This window comes from Vigna angularis, chromosome 2 (assembly GCF_016808095.1).
Source record: "Vigna angularis cultivar LongXiaoDou No.4 chromosome 2, ASM1680809v1, whole genome shotgun sequence".
Classification (NCBI taxonomy): domain Eukaryota; kingdom Viridiplantae; phylum Streptophyta; class Magnoliopsida; order Fabales; family Fabaceae; genus Vigna; species Vigna angularis.
In genome coordinates, this window is record NC_068971.1 from 26,683,809 (window position 1) to 26,691,468 (window position 7,660).

A 7,660-nucleotide genomic window follows, 5' to 3' on the forward strand; every position below is an offset into this window, starting at 1 on the left:
CAAAGCGTTATCAACTAAAACGTAGGCCAAAAACAGTCAAAAACGCCGCCCAAAAACACGCAAGAAACTACACCAAAACGCACCGAAAACGATTTTTAATCGGTTCAAATCAAAGATATTTCATCACAGAACAATTTAATCGGATTAAAAGTAAATTTAAACGGTCCAAAAGAGAGAAAACGCACCTGGAAATGCAATGCCGCAGAGTGAAGTCGCGGGGAAGACGATGAACAGTGAGCGTAACTCCTCGCGAGTTCGCCGTTTTAGTATAAATGGCATTAGACGTCCGGTACTATTGGGCCCCGACGTTTATAATATTATAGACGTCGGGGCCATAACTAATATGACGTATTTTGGATTTAAAAATTGATATTCGCGGGGGGTTTTAGACGTCCGTTGGAGGGGCCCCGACATTTATAATATTATAGATGTTCGGCCCCCGCCACAATGGACGTTTAAGAGGCTGAACACAATTAACTCTTCAACTATCCTGTCAGCAACTTAAACGTCGTTGTAGGGGGGGCCGGACGTCTATAATATTATAAACGTCAGGGCCCCGCCAACGGACGTTTAAGAGGCTGAAACAGTTAACTCTTCAACTTCCCTGTCAGCCGCTTAAAACGTCTGTTGTGGCGGGGGGGGGGGGGGACGTCTATAATATTATACACGTCGGGGCCCCTCCAACGGACGTTTAAGAGGCTGAAACAATTATTTACGTTGGTGTTCTTGTGGACGGACGTCTATTGGGTGACGTTAAAGGCCAATTCTGCACTAGTGCTCAAAACTACTTTATTTTTAAAATCCCTATTTTTCCAAATCTTACACTTTTTCTTCAGATTTAGGGTTTCTATCCTAGGGTTACTTTCTACAAGCATATCCAAGACTACTTCGTTTTATGTTATTTGGTTAAACTTCAAAACCGAGAGTTCTATAGACAAGCTTGTCTTGTCTTAACACATAATTTTCTCTTTTGTTTTGATATTTTCCTATTAGGTAATTGAATCAGCTCTAAGTCCCTTGTGCATAAAATTCAACACCATTCGTTCTTCCCTTTTCATTGTCCTTTGTTTTACTTAACATTCATCACAATGTTGAACACATTTTTAATTTTTTTTTCAATGTGCATGACATAAAGGTTGTGTCTCAAAAAATTGTTTTTCCAATAAGGGAGATTGCAAAATATTGATCTTTTTGTCGAATTACAAAGTTGTCCATATTTAGGCAACATATCACATGGGCCATCAGTTACCTTTGGAAATCCATGGAAAAATGGTCATACTTGATCCCCATTCAACAAATAAGGAGGATCATCTAATTTAACTTTGTTATTCATAAATCTTCATCTACTTCTCCTAAAAGGTAATCTTTTGGCAAAAATCTACATGAAAATCAAACCAATCTTTAGACAAAATGGTATAACCAAGAAAATCTTTAATGTGAAAGAAATGATATAAGCAAGAAAAAGGTATAAGCAAAAAAAAGGTATAAGCAAGAAATATTCGTCTATTACCATACCTTAATGTAAAAGCTTTAGTGTCCTCCTACAATGAGAACATGTTAATTTGTCTTTTGTCCCTCATCTAGAAAAAATGGTATAAGCAAGAAAATCATTTTTTGTCCATATTAAGCAAGCTTGCATTACAAAATTTTCTTTTTGTGAAAATATCATACGTCATTACACCTTTATTCTACAATTATGAGATCATCAATAAGAGGTTCAATAAGAGGTTGTAAGTACACATCATTTATTTTGGTTGGTTTGTTGGACCAGGTATGACATATGTTAACAACATGAAAGGTTTGGTCATAAACAAATCAGGTGATAGGTTATAAGAAGTAACAAATATAAACGAACAAGAGTAAAACGATGTTGAAGCTTGAATATAAGATGTGAGGCCATGGAAACATAAATCAAGTCTTACATGTTGTGGTTCAATAGTTAAATTTGGATACACGTTGTCAAAGTGTTTCCATGCTTTTCCATCTAATGGATATCATAACAAACCATCATATCTTCTATTTTCATAATGTCATTTCACTTGTGAAGTAGTTTCCACATACACATATAGTTGTAATCTTGACATGATTGACAAGTACAACACTCTTCTAATGGGAACATGTCAGTGTCATTATGTAAGTCTTCTTGATTGCATCCTAGACCATCTTAGTTATGGGAAATCAAATAAAATTCTCAATAAGAGACAAATCAATGGAGTTAATAAATCATTTCTTAACAATTGCGTTGTTTGTCCACCAATATCAAAAGGTGGAGTTAATGTCAAAGGGTGATGATAAGTCTTCATTGATAAATCTCAATATGTCTTTGCTTAAGATGTATATCTCAATCATTAGAGACCAAATAGGAAAGTTGGTGCATTAGTAGAATATCAAATGATGCACTCTTATGTTCGACACTAATCTAGAATGACATTGGAACTTGGTCGGTCCAAAACTATACCTTAGTATAAGAAACTCAGCTAGAATGGTTTTAAGGCATCCTTTATTAGCCACTGAAAGAAAAAAGATTAATGCAAAAGTAAGGTATGGATCATATGCTTTGATACCATGTTAAATTGACATGGTAAGAGATATTATTTTGTGAATATAAGATATAATATATATATATATATATAAAGAATGAGACGATTTCTAATTATAAAAATATTATGAAAATAACCATAATTAAATATTTAATGTAGTTATGGTAATTGTCATGAGTGAGTAAATGTTGTAACTATAGTAATTGTTGTAATTGAGGTTCTATCTTATGATTCTCTCGATAGATCAATTCTTTCCTTAAATCACTCAAACATAGTTATTCTATTCACCGAATGATTATGCATTGGTGATGAGAAAAAGATAATCTGCATCCCAAGGACTAGAAACACCAAAAATGTTACTCTAAACCTCAGGATGCAGATTAACTTTGTTCTCACCCAATAGTATTACTAACTCCAAGAAACACTAATCAATTGGAATGCCAAAATGATCAATTATATTGGTTTACATTGTTGTTAAGGAAGGGATAATCTGCATCCTAAGGACTAGACGCAGCGAAATTGCTCTAAACCTCAGGATGCAGATTAGCTTTTCCAAACACAATATTAAGCTAGAGTGGAGACAATGGAAGTTTCAAAGTTGATTAAACTTTTTGCAAGAAAAAGGTAATCCGCTCTCCAATGACTAATTACAATATAAACTATCATATTGCTTTAAATCTCGGAAGCAGAGTACCCTTTCCCCACCCAATGATGGCTCTTCCAAGAAGTATTAAGCTAATGAGAGAGAAAGAAAGAGCACTAGCAAATAATCCCTATAGGAAGGTATGTTTGTGGGTTGGATTGAAAGCCATCGTCACACAAATTTATTTATAGTGGTACTCAAACACTATAATACAAATCATTCATGATACCTAAGAATCTATTACGTCCATATGATGAATTATCTAGATCTCAGTCCAAAAAGATCATCATGAACGAAATGGAACTTTTGCTCTTCTATGTGCTGTATTCGATAGCAACTTCTATAATCATTAGGAGTTTGGACAGCTCTTGATTCATTCCACTTGGTTAAAGATACATGTGTCATTAATACTAATTTCCAGGTAATGCAGAATTCTAGTTCTTTTATGGAGATTCATGTTAATAGTATCCATGTAAATAATTTTTTAATTCATTCTAATTAACTTGCAGGACAACCTGAGCTTTGTGGTCATACAAAGTAACAATCTAGTGAGTAAAAGTAAAATATAAACTTTTCCCAAATTAATGGTAGTTGCAGTATGGATCAAGCATATATTGTCCTTAATTAACATCACATTTGTCATATTTGTTGTACTTTGTTTTAACTATGAATTGATGCCACCAGATTAAGAACTAGCAGAGGCATCACTAATAAGATTGACTAGCTTCCTGGAAACACTTCACTCCACCAGGAATAAGTACCACCATTGCCACTGCCAGTTATAAATGTTATCTGTTATATTTATTAACTAAATCTAATACTTTCTAGACCATGTTCTATACCTTAGGACCATTCAGATTTATGCTTGAAATTAATTTGAAAGGTATAGAATCTCAATTTGTCGAGGGCAAGAACATAATAATGTGAGAAAATAGGTGGACCAATTTGTTCCTGTTTCACTGGTTTACAACAAAATAAAGCAAATTCCTCATATTTAAGACTGAAACAAGTTAAGGTTATATATTAATGTTAAGCAAATATTTAATGTACACTGTTCCAAGTGAAATGAATATTTTGAATTTATTAATAGGAATTAAACCAATTTGGATTCCCTGCATAATTTGTAGTATTATTTCTCTATTAAGCCTTCTTTAAAATACAGTTATGTACACGGATTTTGATATTTTAAAATATATTAAAAAAAATTAATATATCAGCATCCGTATAATTTGAAGACTAAAAAAAAACAATACTAAAAACTCATTAAAAATCTTGAACTCAAATTAAACACAAGCACTAAGAAGCTTACAATAATTCACCCATTGTTTGATCAATTTATAGTTTACAGCTACTCAAAAACTTATTAAAAAAATCATCAAATATATATATATATATATATATATATATATATATAAAATAATTACTATAATAACTAATTTAGATAATAATTTATAAATTAAAAATTATTATATCTTAAATAATCTTTAATATGAATAAAAAATTATAATTGGTTTGTGAATTAAAATATAAATTGGTTTCTAACATTAAATATTAAAGTTTTAAAACTATCAAAGAATTAGTGACTAAACTAGTTTTTAATTTTAGAATGTTGATAGTTAATGTTAGAGACCAATTTAAACTATAATTTAAAAATTAATCATGAGTTTGTATTTATAATAAAAGTTATTTTATATGTCAATAATTTTTATTTTATAAATCAATATCTAAATTAGTGACTGATTAATTATTTTGTTTTAAAAATTTATTATTATTTTTATAGTGACAACCAAACTAAGTAGTAAGAATATTTTGATTTGGAGTAAAACAAATGGATTTTCTTGTATAAAATTTATTAATATGTATATTAGCTTATTCATTCAGAGCATTAAAAATACAATTATACTGTACATCTTTTATCATTGATCAAGTTAAAAAATATGACTAAAGAACATGAATAATGCAGAAGTAGATAAGGTCCTCCATGTTTCAATAAAAATCGCCAGAGTGCAGTTCCTCATTAAGCTGTCCATATTTATCAACCTGGATTTTTTAAAATTTTCATCCTTTAATAAGAAGTTTTAAGGATTTAATCCTCATAGGATTTCCTTGAGAATTGCATAGACTTTCTGTGCATTAAATGAAAATCAGACTACCCACTATACAAAATCCTAAATTGTACATAATTAGTAAACTTTGATGCCAGAATTTTTGGATGGAATATATGATCTCATACTGGATAGTACATCAGTTTCTGGGATGGACCCAACAGAACATGGGTCATTCACATGTCACAGATAATGATGTTTGTTCAAAGTTAAATGATACGAACGCCTAACACGCCAACACTTGTGCCTTGGCATAAAACTTTTTCGATTTCACTTTCGGGGCGGCTTCGGAAAATGGAGAACATCAATTTAAAAGGAAAAATTATAGATTCAATAATAATTTTTTTTATTCATCAGCTTCTATCCTTTATTGTTAGCTTATTTTATAAATCTTTCATGCTTTTTAAATTTAGTTACATCTTAGTTAAAATAAGTTGATATAATTTCTTCTCTTCTATTGGTGTTAAACTTTTTAAAAAAAAACAAACTAATTATTTAACATATTTACGTGAACATATATTAGATTGGTTAAAACATTAGTACAGTGTATGTCTCTTTTATGAAATTAGGTTATCTTCTCTCCTGCTTTCTTTTTTCCTCTTCTCTTGGATTTCGGTATGTTCAGAGTTGAGCATAAAAATATAACAATGGTTATACCGTAGCCATACGGATCTTTGGTTTCTCTATTTTCTTGACTGTGTTGAATTATGGCATCCTCTCTGAATAACTATTCCATTTCCCTTTATTCACAAATTCCAAATGACTGGCATCAACTTACTTCCTTGAAGACCCATTCTCCTTTTATACTTAACTTTTAATACAAAGCAAAGCCAAGCTTCAAACTAGTGCCTAATTTTATTCGTCTTAATATTTATTACTAGGATTTTTTTGTTTCTTCATTTTCCTTCCAAACCACTCTATATTATCCAACTAGTCCTCCCATTCCCAAACAAAAATCCATGCCTTGCCAAACATAATCACAAGACAAAGTCAAAAACCACAACTTTGCAATTAATTAACTCTAAGTCTTATGATTTTTATATAGCAGCAAATCATTAAATAGCAATAGAGATACAAAAATAATTAGTCATTATACCGACTAATTTAAATATCATTTTATAAACTAAAATATTGTTATCTAAAATTATCTTTATTTTAAATAAAAAATTATAGATTTAATTATTAATTTGATTCATCTTCAATATGTTTTAGTCCTTACATTTCTTTTATTAAATTGAGTCCCTATTTTAAAAAAAAATCAATTGAGTCTGTTTTTATATAAAAAAAAAACTCAATGTGGTTTTTCCTATTAGATTAGTGTTAATGTTGTTTGAAGGTGTCATGTATCAAAATCTAGATTTGTCAGGTATAAAAATTTGAACTATCTTCTATTTAGAAAATGTCACATGTTAAAATTAAAGGAGTTTCAAGATAGAAAATGACTCATATTTTGACATGTGACACTTGCAAATGATATTAACACTAATTTAATATAATGAACTATATTGAGTCATATTACAAAAATAGGAATTCAATTAAGTAAAAAACAAAAATATAAAAACTAAAACGAAATCAAAGATATGAATATAAAGACTAAATTACTAATTGAACCAAAATTGTAATTAGTTTATGAATTACAGTCTAAATTAGTCTCTAATTTAAAACTAGAGACTAATTTAAAATCAATACTAGTAAATAGCTAAAACTTTGGAAGCTAACCTTAAAGACCAATTTAGAGTTTAATTCACATATCAATTATAACTTTTTATTCATAATAGAATATTTTAGATATTGATAATTTTTAGTTTATAAAATAATATAATTATTTTTGTTTTTAAAATTAATTGTTATAAGGATAATGATACTTTGACAACATTTTTTTGACAACATTTTTTTGACAACATTTTAACACTGTCTACGTGTCCTTCTGTGATTGGTCTATATTGGTGTTTATGATTATTATTATTGATTGTGGAATAATTTTGGACCAATCACAGAATGACACGTAGACAGTGTTAAAATGTTGTCAAAGTATCATTATCCTTGTTATAATGATCTTCTTATAGTGTAAAGCAAGATCATCTTTTGTCACATGTCTCAAAGGACTAAACTGAGTGAATAAATTCAAACCTTTCCGTGATAATTCATCTTAATACACAACTATTGATAAGGAATCACTACTAAAAATTATATTTTTACCGGAGATTATTTTTTCTGTTTCCGACAGTTTTAACTCCCAAAAAATATGTTACCCACGATTAGGAAAACTGTTGAGAAAATCTGCGTCACTAAGTAATTACTGACGATTTTTAAAAAAACCGCCGCAATTAGTAGGGGTTTTGAAAAACCGCCGGTATTAGCAGGGTTTTACT